At 43.8% G+C, this 11366-nt stretch overlaps 1 pseudogene; it reads left to right on the forward strand.

The window, feature by feature from the left end:
• The first annotated feature begins 700 nt into the window (after positions 1–700).
• LOC122543654 overlaps positions 701–11366 on the forward strand; it is a 32240-nt pseudogene continuing 21574 nt past the window's right edge.

The raw sequence follows: 11366 nt of genomic DNA on the forward strand, positions 1-11366 counted from the left end.
TTAATCTAGTCCCATTTGTCAGTACTTGGCCCATATCTCTCTAAACCCTTTCTGTTCATGTACCCATCCAGATGCCTTTTAAATGTTATAATTGTACCAAGCTCCAATTCCACTTCCCCTCACAGTTCATTCCACACACGCACCACCCTTGCATGAAAACGTTACCCCTCAAATCCCTTTGAATCTTTCCTTCCCATCGCCCTAACCTGCACCCTCCAGTTTTGGAGACTCCCGCCTCAGGGAAAAGACCTTGTCTATTTACCCTGTTCGTGCCCCTCATGATTTGGTCAACCCCTGTAAGGTCACCCCCTCCGCCTCCAATGCTACAGGGAAATAGCCGCAGTCTATGCAGCCTCTTCCTATAACTCAATCCCTCCGACCCCGGCAACATCCTGAAAACAGAGAGACCTGGTCTGTCCCTTCCTTGGATTCATTTCATTTCCTTTCCTTTCAGTTCTTCCAAATCAACAGTTTAATCCCAGAATGGGAAAAGAAATGGAAAAGGGTGAGGAATACTGAACAAAAGATAGAAGTTGCAGCCTGGAGTGAAGAGCAATCTTCATTGGGAGAAAGAGGAGCAGCAACACCTTAAAAAGCTTCCGACTTCAGACAATAGGCGGGTTCTGATTGGCAGGAGGACAGGACTCCTTCCGGTCCTCCGTGGCTTCCGATTGGTCAAATCGCATCAGCGAGTCTTGCCGTTCCGGCCTTCCATTGTTAACGTCACAATGCGGATGTAGCCCTGTCCGTTTCAGAGTGAAACTCCCTGGGAGCAAAGCAACGTCACCCCCTTTCCACTCCTCATCCTGGGCAGGAGAGAGAGAGAGAGAGAGAGGAGGGGAAACACTGTTCAGTTGCAGCAACTGGAATCCGAGGTTGTGAATCCTGGGATCAAGCGGACTCTGCAAAGGTTAGTTTCAGCCGCTGTCTCGATTGCTAAAAATATTGAGATTCAATGTGACAATTCCAGAACAGAAAATCATTAGAGGTCAAAGAAATGCTTCCTGCCATTTATCTCGTGGAAGACTTGATGTATCTCCAGTAACAGAGTCAGTACGACACAGCAGGATTCCAAAAAGATAGATTCTTCCCCCCATGCGCACACTTGAAGCTGTGGCCTTCCCAGAAGAGGATTGACATTTAAGAAAGCCGTTTGTTAATACAAGACAGGGATGTGTGTAGGTTATTTGGTGTGTATTTATGGTTCTAAAAGCTTTATTTGAAATTTATTTCTGACGTTGTAATATCACACTGCAAGGATATAAAGAGTCATACAGATGTACAGCTGGGAAACAGACCCTTCGGTCCAACCCGTCCATGCTGACCAGATATCCCAACCCAATCTAGTCCCACCTGCCAGCACCCGGCCCATATCCCTCCAAACCCTTCCTATTCGTGTACCCATCCAAATGCCTTTTCAATGTTGCAATTGTACTAGCATCCACCACTTCCTCTGGCAGCTCATTGTATACACGTACCACCCTCTGCATGAAAATGTTGCCCCTTAGGTCTCTTTTATATCTTTCCCCTCTCACCCTAAACCTTTACAGCACAAAAAGACGCCCTTACAGCAACTTGAGTCTCTGCCAATGCTTAGTGGAGGAATCCAAGCAGCCCCATTTCCCCCTTGATACCTATTATCCTTGGAGATTAAGAGAACATCAAATGCTCCACGGAAACTGGAATTGTGTGTTCTGAATTTATATCCTGGACTGACAGTGATAATATCTTCAAACCTCTTTTACAGAATAACAGAAAAGAAGAATTTGGAAGCAGAAATCTCAAACCAAACTTCATGTCAGTGTCTGGCAATGCGTTGATTGACCGAAAATGTGAATATCGATGGCTTTGAAAACGGGGAGGAGAAACAAGGTCTCTCTGTTCTGTCTGCGTTGTTAATTTTGAAACATCAGTGTGACTGGAAAATCCCTGAGAGTCACACATCAAGTGAGAATATCCCAGAATAGTGACTGTGGAGCAAGTTTTACCCTATTCAGTAAGAGTGTTCTAATTATCAGAGGCCTAACAAGTAACACAGACCGAAGAAAGAAACCACAACATACATGTGCTGTAAGTGTGGGCAAAGTTTCTACTGACTGTTGCACCTGGAGAGAGACAAGGGCACCCACACCATGGAGAAACCGTGGAAATGCGGGGAATGTGGGAACAGTTACCCTTCCCCGTCTGCACTGGAGATTCATCGGCGTTTCCACACCGGCCAGAGACCGTACACTTGCACTCAGTGCGGGAAAGGCTTCACTCAGTCGCACCACCTCCTGATACATCTCCGTGTTCACACTGGGGAGAAACCGTTCATCTGCCCCGTGTGTGGGCAGGGCTTCAATCAGTCGCACCACCTGCTGTTGCACCAGCGGATCCACAGCGGGGAGAAGCCGTTCTCCTGCTCAGTCTGCGGGAAGGCCTTCACCCGGTCATACCATCTGCTGCTCCACTTCCGCGTCCACACCGGAGAGAAGCCTTTCACCTGCTCAGTGTGTGGCAATGGCTTCTTCGATTTATCCACCCTGCGCAAACACGAGCGGGTCCATACCAAAGAGCGGCCATTCACCTGCTCAGTATGTGGGAAAGGCTTCACCCAGTCGTCCAATCTGCAGACCCACCAGCGGGTCCACACTGGGGAGAAGCCCTTCGCCTGCTCAGAGTGCGGGAAAGGGTTCACCCAGTTCTCCAACCTGCAGTCACACCAGCGGGTCCACACTGGGGAGAGGCCGTTTGCCTGCCCCGTGTGCGGGAAGGGCTTCGCTCAGACATCAAACCTGCAGAAACACCAACGGGTCCACACGGGTGAGAAGCCATATACCTGCTCAGAGTGTGGGAAGCGATTCACTCAGTCGTCCAGCCTGGTGAAACACCAGCAACTTCACCAGTGAACACTGGGATGGAGCTTGCTGTTCTTGATGTTGCTAAGAATCACATTCAAGATTGTCCCTCCGACTTCCCGCACGGTTGAATGTGTTACTTTCTACTGGACTGGTCGCTCTCACCCACTCTGCTTCCCCAGGGGCCTGATGCTCTTTGAGCCTGGGACTGCACCTTCCCTCTGAGACAATCCACAGATGCTGATGAAGGAATTTTTCTTTTCATCCTGGTCATTAAATAGTGGTTATCCAACCACTACAGGTAGATCTAAAACAGGTAGATACATTTCTGCCTGTGCCATTGAGTCTCCAGCACAACCACACTTCTTCTTGCTCAGGTGGATCAGGAAATTTGGCATGACCCTCAGCATCTGCAGTCCTCACTATCTCCTATGTCCATAAGGACCCTCACCAACTCCATAGATGCACCACAGAAAGCAGACCGTCCAGGTACATCACAGCTTGGTATGGCAACTGCTCTGCCCAAGACATTAAGAAACAACAGAAGGTTGTGTGCATAGCCCAGACCATCACGGAAGCCAACCTCCCATCCACGGACTCCATTTACACTTCTCGTTGCTGTGGAAAGGCTGCCTACATCATCAAAGACCCCTCCCACCCCGATAATGACCTCTTCCAATAGGCAGAAGATACAAAAGCTTGAACACATTTACCAACAGCTTCTTCCCTGCCATTATTAGACTGATGGATGGACTCTCTGACTTCAAATAATGCTGATCATCTTAACATTGACCTTGTCTAGCGCACGTCCTGTGTAATGGGTGTGCCTTAATCTGTCCAAATTTTTTTTTCAGCCTATGATCTATATGTCCTTGCTTACTATGATCTACCTGTACTTAGGTACACGTGACAATAAATCAAATCAATCAATCAATCAATCAATCATTCAATCTCAGGGCCAGGCCAGTTGGCTCAATTGGGCTCTGTCAGTGAGCGTTGAGAAGATTTGTAGCTCAGGTTGAGGTTCGGGGTGTAGGTTTGCTTGCTGAGCTGGGCGGTTCATTTCCAGATGTTTCATCACCCTACTAGGTAACATCTTCAGTGGGCCTCAGGCGAAGCACTGTACATGATTCCTGCTTTCTATTTATATATTTGGGTTTCTTTGGGTTGGTGATGTCATTTCCTGTCATCAATGCAAGCAAACCTACATCCAGGGCTCTGTCAGTATTTATGTTCCACGTGAGCCTCCACCCATCCCTCTTCGTACAGTTGCAGATATCTGTTGGAGAAATTTAAATAACAGTTGTTTATAATGAGCATTAATTAAAAAGAAAGGTATGATCCCACAAGAACAGGAGCAAGTGATAAGGCTTATTAATGAAAGAATCCTAACATCAGGTCTAACCATGTATCTACAGTCTGAATAAAGCTGCAACTTTTTAACAAAACTAGTGAACATTAACATCCTTTTCTATGTCCAGAAATGAGGACAGGAAATTTTATAATTGAATTTAAAAACGAGTATAACATGGGAAAACTGTTTGCAACTTAATCGCGAAGAGTAGTGTAAACGTAAAGTGTTTACATATAACTAAGTTTGTGTTTAGAACTAATATCGTGAAACTTATGGCAAATATTAAGAGCTAACCTCCTTTTATATCTCCTGTGATTAGGACAGTGGGAAATATAAGATGAGTAATAGAATTTGATAGGGCTAGCAATTAATAACAATTGGAACTGTCCTTCGAAATAAGCAAGTCTGGGACAAGTCTGAGAGAGAGTGTAACTTATGGGATATATTGTAAGATGCTGAGGACTGATGATACAATGTCTGGTCAATCTCATAGGGAACCTAGGGCTGTCCATCATTGTGTTTCACAGAATTGGATGTGTAGATTAAAAAGGGAGGGACAATAACAATGTTACATGTGATTATTGAAAAGCAAACTGTATAACAATGATGTATCTCCTTGCTCTCTTCTCCAATCTGAGCTATGGATTAAGAGAGCGACTGGGCCCCACATGACAGCCAGATTTAGAGCGTACTTTGGCCTCTCCCGCTCGTGTGGTAAAGGGCTCGAATAAAGATAGATTGCACTTCTGAACACAGAACTCGAGACTGCTCTTTGATGTCTCTCTTCTCCCCCCACCCCAACAGCGTCCTCCTGATGATTGAGGACTCCAGTCATGAAGTCTACACCAGCAGAGAGAGAGCAAGAGAGGAAGTGGTATCTGCACTGACTGAACTGTTCACAAGGTACAGTCTGCCAGTCCCTGTGTATTCAACGCCAGGCTTGACCAGAGTTTGTGACAGTCACAGGCACTCACTGTCAGACAGCAGTGGGGATGGTGTCCAATTGTCTGGTTGGGTTGAGGGATAAACTTCAGGCCCCAGGATACCCAGGGGTGAATTCCTCTCCCTGTCCTATTCAGTTCTGCTCCCCACCCGACAACAAGACCGATAGGACCCTCAGGTTCACACGCAAACATACTGTCAGTAACATTGGGTCTTAGATTTTGGTCAGGGCTATGTGGTATTTTCAGAGACTTGTTACAAGCACGTCGACTTTGCTCGTCTGAAGTGGGAGAATTTTCTGAACGTTGCAATCTGCAAGATCCCTCCCCTGTGCTGCAACAGAGCCACAGTCACTCAAAATCCTGACAAACTCTGATATCAGTCAAAGATTCATTCGGAGAAGCAGGGTTGAGCTACACTGAATAGACTGGGACTGTTTTCCCTGGAGCATTGGAGGCTGAAGAGTGACCTTATACAGATGTGTAAAATCATGAGGGGACACGGATAGGGTAAATAGACAATGTCTTTTCCCCAGGATGGGGGAGTCTAAAACTAAAGAGCATAGGTTTGAGGTGAGAGGGGAAAGACCTAAGAGGGAACATGATCATGCTGAGGGTTGTGTGTGAATGGAATGAGCTGCCAGAGGAAGTGGTGGAGGCTGGTAAAATTACATCATTTAAAAGACACCTGGATGAGTATATGAATAGGAAGAGTTTAGAGGGATGTGGGCCAAGTGCTGGCAAATTGGACTAGATTAATATTTGATATCTGGTCAGCGTGGACAAGTTGGACCAAAGTTTCCATGCTGTACATCTCTATGACTCTATAACTTTCAGTTCATCTGTTTCATTTCAAATACTATGTACATTCAGATACAGGGCCTTTCAATTCCTCCTTTCACTCTACCTGTAAATCCAAATCTTATATGTTTGCCGACTCTTAGATTCAGACTTGATGTTGCTTCTTAGTACCTATCTCTTTGACCTTGGCTCTACTCTTTATCACTTACTTTCAAATCTGATGGATTGTCCCCACTACCCAGTTTAAAACTGAACAGAAAAAAATCTGTCGTGAATAAAGGCTGTCTTAATCTTTTTTTAATTTTTATGAATGTACCTCAAACAGAGCATCTGGCCTGGGTCAGAAACTGTCCTCAGTGATGTCTGGATGAAGAATGAAAAGGCACAAATTTAAAGTGATTTGCGAAAGAATGAAAAGTGATGTGGGGAAGGAATTATTTGCACGGAAAGCAAGGAGAGTCTGGAATGTGATGCCTGCATGTGTGGTGCAGGCACATTCGACAGAGGCTTTGAAGAGGGACTTCAGATGGTTATTTGAATGAGAATAATGGACGAGGTTAGGGGGAAGGGGAAAGAGAATCACCTTAAGACATAACCCTCCTTTGAAGAGCCAATGCAGATAAAAATGGACCTCTCATTTCAAATCTAATGTTGATCTTTCTTTTCATGCATCTTCCTTGCAGCTTCAACCTTCTATTCCTGGCCCTGATCAATCACCCGTGAACTTTGTATGGACGGCACAAAAAACAAAACCTTTCATTGTACTTAGGTACAAGTGACAATGTTTCCAATCGAATCAATTGCCATCTTCAGCATTGTAACAGTTCTGTGATTCTGCCATTTCTTTGTCGAAATGGTGCTTGTGTATTTGTAGGTACATTATTTAGGTGGTCATTAACATATATTTACATTTCAGTCTTGACTATATTAACTAATTATCGCATCTTCATTAAGTATATTTTGTTTCAGTAATAAACTAATAATTGTGTTACTTGTGATGGTTCCTGTTGTTGTGATAAGGTATTTAACTTGGTCACCTTGGTAACTGGAAAAAGTATTATATTTGATGTTACAGAGTCATAGAGATGTACAGTACGGAAACAAACCATGCGGTCCAACTCGTCCATGCTGATCAGATATCTTAAATTAATCTGGTCCCATTTGGCCCATGTCCCTCCAAACCTTTCCTGTCCATATACCCATCCAGATGCCTTTTAAATCTTGTAATTGTATCAGCATCCACCACTTACTCTGGCATCTCCTTCCATACACATACCACGCACTGCGTGAAAAAGTTGCTCCTCAGGTGCCTTTTAAATCTTTCCTCTCTCTCAGCTCAAACCTCTGCCCTCTAGTTTTGGAGACCACCCACCCTGGGAAAAGGACCTGGTCGATTTACCGTATACCATGCCTCTCATGATTTATTAACCTCTATAAGGTCACCTCTCAGCCTCCGAAGCTCCAGGGAAAACAGCCCCAGACTATTCAGCCTCTCCATATAGCTCAAACCCTGGCAACAACCTTGTAAATCTTTCCTGATCTCTTACAAGTTTCATAACATCCTTCCGAATTGCACATAATATTCCAAATGTGGCCTAACCAATGTCCAACCAACAACCACAACATGACCTCCCAACTCCTGTACTTTTTCTATGATGCCCCAAAGAGATTGGGGGGGTAGGTGATGTGGGGAACCAACGCCATGTGTTTCCTGTTTGGAGATGATAGATTAGGGGGGGGGGGGGAACATACTCTGATAATCAGGGTCAGATCATTCAGGAGAGATCTTCAGAAGCACTACCTCACACAAAGAGTGGCAGAGGTTTGAAACATTCTTCCACAAGTGACAGTTTATTCTAGATCAGTTTAAATTTGACCAAGGTAAACTTTTGTTCAGTAAATGTATTAAGGAATATGGTCCAAAGGCAGATGAATGGAGTTAAGTCACAGATTATCTCATTGAATGTTGGAAGAGGCTCAATGAGCTGAATGGCCCAATCCCCCTCCCATGTTCTCTTGCATCTACCTAAAATGGAAGTTGCACCAGATCAGGCCTCATGTGGACTGGGTGCCCAACAGACTGTGTAACTCAGTGGCCTTTCATCAATCTTAATGCATGCACGTGGGATGTCACACCATGTCTGTCAGTCTAACTGACCAAACTTCACTCAGCAACAGTGACTACCGGTGATGACAACTCCAAAAATTCACCACAATGCAAAAAAATGTTCTGTCTGTTTCTGCGAGTTTGTAGGTTAAGGGTATCATTGCAGTGATCGACCTGTCATGTGGGGAGCAGAGGGTTATCTTAGGGGTGCTTCTTCAGGTGCTCTGTGACAGTGATCACATTAAGCAGTAATTCTGCAGCAGCAATGGCCCTTCAAGATGTAGGAAATAACTCGGGCCCCTTGTCAGTGTTGTTAGAGTGTAATACTTGTCAGAAATGAGGATTGAAGTTGGGTTGAGGTTAAAGTTACGGTTAGGGCTAAGACTGTGGTTCAGGTTAGTGCATATCAACATTTAGGATTTGCAGGAAAGGAGTTAGCTTTGGTGAGGATCTAAAATTTGAATTTAGGTTATTATTAGAAGCAACAAGTATATGTATATTTTTACTAACCACAAAATGGCTTTTCAATTTAAAAGAATACATCAAAATGGCTGAGAATAGTTATTGAACCCTGTAAACGTGTACTGCTGTTTTGCAGAATTAAGCTGAAATCCAAAGATAAAAGGACAATAGAGTTTTCATGAAATGAATACTGACACATTAATTGACCATTTGAACTAATCTTGAACTGCTACAATGACATAACGATTCATGTAATTAAGACCCATTTCCTGGGAATATCATTGGATTAGCCTGATGTCAATCTTGTCACCTTATTACATTTCTTGTAATTAAGGCTGTTCTGTCTCTTAAAAAAACATATAAATAATGTGTAATTTTCTACTGTAATTGCGCAACTTCACCACGGAACACAGAAGCTTTAATCTCTGTGTTGCTGGACAGAATTGCGTCAAGATGCTTTAATTCAATAAACTAATGACCCTTGTTTTTGTACACACCACATTCCATTGATTCTTTTGACCGGTCTCGAACTAAGAGACTCTCTTGAGGCATCATAAAGCTTCATTGGGATTAGGTTATGGTTAAAATTAATTTATAAGAATCATGGTCAGTGGTGATTAAGAAAGGGAGTAGTATTATGAATAGTTGTGGTTAATGTTTTTGTGGTTAATGAATAATAAGGGTTTTACATGTGAGATCTGTATTTTGGATACTTTATGCCATATGACTGTAAGACAGAGGAGCAGAAATTAGGCCATTCAGCCCATCGAGTCTACTCTGCCATTCAATCATGGCTGGTAAGTTTCTCAACCCCATTCTCCCAGTTCCTCCCCAAAACCTTTCATCCCCTTAATACTCAAGAATCTCTGTCTCTCAATCTTAAATGTAGGAGGAGAAAGTGAGGACTGGAGATCAGAGCTGAAAATGTGTTGCTGGAAAAGCGCAGCAGGTCAGGCAGCATCCAGGGAGCAGGAGAATCGACGTTTTGGGCAAGAGCCCTTCTTCAGGAATGAGGAAATCTTTCCTCATTCCTGAAGAAGGGCTCTTGCCCAAATCTTTCCTCATTCCTAAAGAAGGGCCCATGCCCGAAACGTCGATTCTCCTGCTCCTTGGATGATGCCTGACCTGCTGCGCTTTTCCAGCTGTCTTAAATGTACTCAATAATGTGGCATCCACAGCCTTCTGTGGCACAAAATTCCATAGATTCACCATTTTCTGGCTGAAGAAGTTTCTCCTTGTCTCCATTCTAAAATGTCTTCCCTTTACTCTCAGGCTGTGTCCTCGGGTCCTAGCCTTTTCTACCAATGGAAACATCTTACCAGCATCCACTCTGTCCAGACCATTCAATATTATCTAAGTATCAATTAGATTCCCATTCATCCTTCTCAACTCCACTGAGTATAAACCCAGAGTCCTCAAATGTTCCTTAAATGCTGTCAAGTTCACAGTCACTGATTGTCCTCCCTCATATGTAGCCGGGGTCTACATAATAAAATAAAACAAAACAAAGAACTGCAGATGCTGAAGGTCTGAAACCAAAACAGAAATGGCTATAGAGACTCAGCAGGTCTGGCAGCTTCTGTGCAGAGAAAGCAGAGTCATCAACCTGATTTTCCAAAAGGTGCCACAATCAAAACCAGTGCCGGCTCAGGTATACCTTCTGTAAAGTTGGACGATAACATCCACAGCCATTCTTTCCAAGGGCTTCAGCAAACGATCTCCGGCTTATCATGGTGGAGAGAAGGACCACAAAATCCCAATCTGTAGAAACGTCTCTATCGACTGAAAATAGGGTGGCTATGGTAGGAGATTTTAACTTTCCAAACATAGAGTGGGACTGCCATAGTGTTAAGGGTTTAGATGGAGAGGAATTTATTAAGTATGTACAAAAACATTTTCTGATTCAGTATGTGGATGTATCTACTAGAGAAAGTGCAAAACTTGACCTACTCTTGGGAAATAAGGCAGGGCAGGTGACTGAGGTGTCAGTGGGGGGGGTGGGCACTTTGGGGTCAACAACCTTATTTTATTAGTTTCAAAATAGAGATGGAAAAGGACAGATCTAAACGCTGAAGTTCTAAACTGGATAAAGACCAATTTTGATGGTATTAGGCAAAAACTTTCAAAAGCTGATTGAGGGCTGATGTTCGCAGGTAAAGGGACGGCTGGAAAATGGGAAGCCTTCAGAAACGAGATAACGAGAATCCAGAAAAAGTATATTCCTGTTAGGGTGAAAGGAAAGGCTGGAAGGTGTAGAGAATGCAGGATGACTAAAGAAATTGAGGGTTTGGTTAAGAGAAAGAAAGAAGCATATGTCAGGTATAGACAGGATAGATCGAGTGAATCCTTCGAAGAGTATAAAGGCAGTAGGAGTATACTTAAGAGGGAAATCAGGAGGGCAAAAAGGGGACATGAAATAGCTTTGGCAAATAGAATTAAGGAGAATCCAAAGGGTTTTTACAAATATATTAAGGACAAAAGGGTAACTAGGGAGAGAAATAGGGCCCCTCAAATTTCAACAATGCGGCCTTTGTGTGGAGCTGCAAGAGGTGGGGGAGGTATTAAACATGTATTTTGCATCAGATTTTACTGTGGAAAAGAATATGGAAGATATAGACTGTAGGGAAATAGATGGTGACATCTTGCAAAATGTCCAGATTACAGGGGAGGAAGTGCTGGATGTCTTGAAACGCATAAAGGTGGATAAATCCCCAGGACCTGATCAGGTGCACCCCAGAACTCTGTGGGAAGCTAGAGAAGTGATTGCTGGGCCTCTTGCTGAGATATTTGTATCATCGATAGTCGCAGGTCAGGTACCGGAAGACTGGAGGTTGGCTAACGTGGTGCCACTGTTTATGAAA

The sequence above is a fragment of the Chiloscyllium plagiosum genome, chromosome 44 (assembly GCF_004010195.1).
Source record: "Chiloscyllium plagiosum isolate BGI_BamShark_2017 chromosome 44, ASM401019v2, whole genome shotgun sequence".
NCBI lineage: Eukaryota > Metazoa > Chordata > Chondrichthyes > Orectolobiformes > Hemiscylliidae > Chiloscyllium > Chiloscyllium plagiosum.